Raw genomic sequence first — 855 nt, forward strand, 5'->3', positions numbered from 1 at the left:
ATTGTCAGTTGTTGTCTCCGGTGTCCATCATTAAACCACATAACAATTTAAGGTACAATTACTAAAATACAATAACTTCAAAAGACTACTATTACATTATTAATTGAGAGAGGATACCAGTTCAAATAGTCTTCCCCATTTTAATTTGGCTTTATGCTTATTAATCTGTGTTCAAAGTTAATTCTAAACTTGAGTTCTGATTTAAATAATGAAAAACAATTTAAAAATTTGAATATATATAGACTTGCTCTGGCAAACATACCATGATTTATAGATAGAGAACATTGCAATTACAATAATATGATTGACACATGTGTCGTGTTTGATACACCAGCAACAAGATCATGAAACGTTAAAGAAACCGCACAGTTATTATTGATATTAATAAACTCTCTCACACATGCCCAATAATTGCATATACGTGTACACTCTCAAAACATATGGCATTACTTTTCTGTGTGAGTACAGATACGACATAGTTTGCAGTCTGCCTTCTGCCATTTAAACAGTTTATCATTGTTTGGTAAAATACAATGCAAGAATTTGTTCAAAAAGGCTGATAATCTGCGCTCTTGGGTAATTTCGATTGTCCGTGCAACCCATACATTGTCCCAGCAAACATTTAGCTTGTATTTTTTCCTCACATTTCGTTTACCCGAGGTACAATAAACTTTTTAACTAGTGTCTTTAATACTGTTTTACCGTTATTTTTTTAATTTTATTGTAATTTTCTAATAAATGAACAGTTTATTGTTGCTGGTCATCAGTTGCTTGATATAACTTGGGTTTTTGTTTAATTAGCATTTTTCATTTAAGTGGAATAGCGTTATAAACAATAAAAACTTCTCTTAACCA

Source organism: Saccoglossus kowalevskii, unplaced genomic scaffold, assembly GCF_978046115.1.
Source record: "Saccoglossus kowalevskii unplaced genomic scaffold, keSacKowa6.1 SCAFFOLD_282, whole genome shotgun sequence".
Lineage (NCBI taxonomy): Eukaryota > Metazoa > Hemichordata > Enteropneusta > Harrimaniidae > Saccoglossus > Saccoglossus kowalevskii.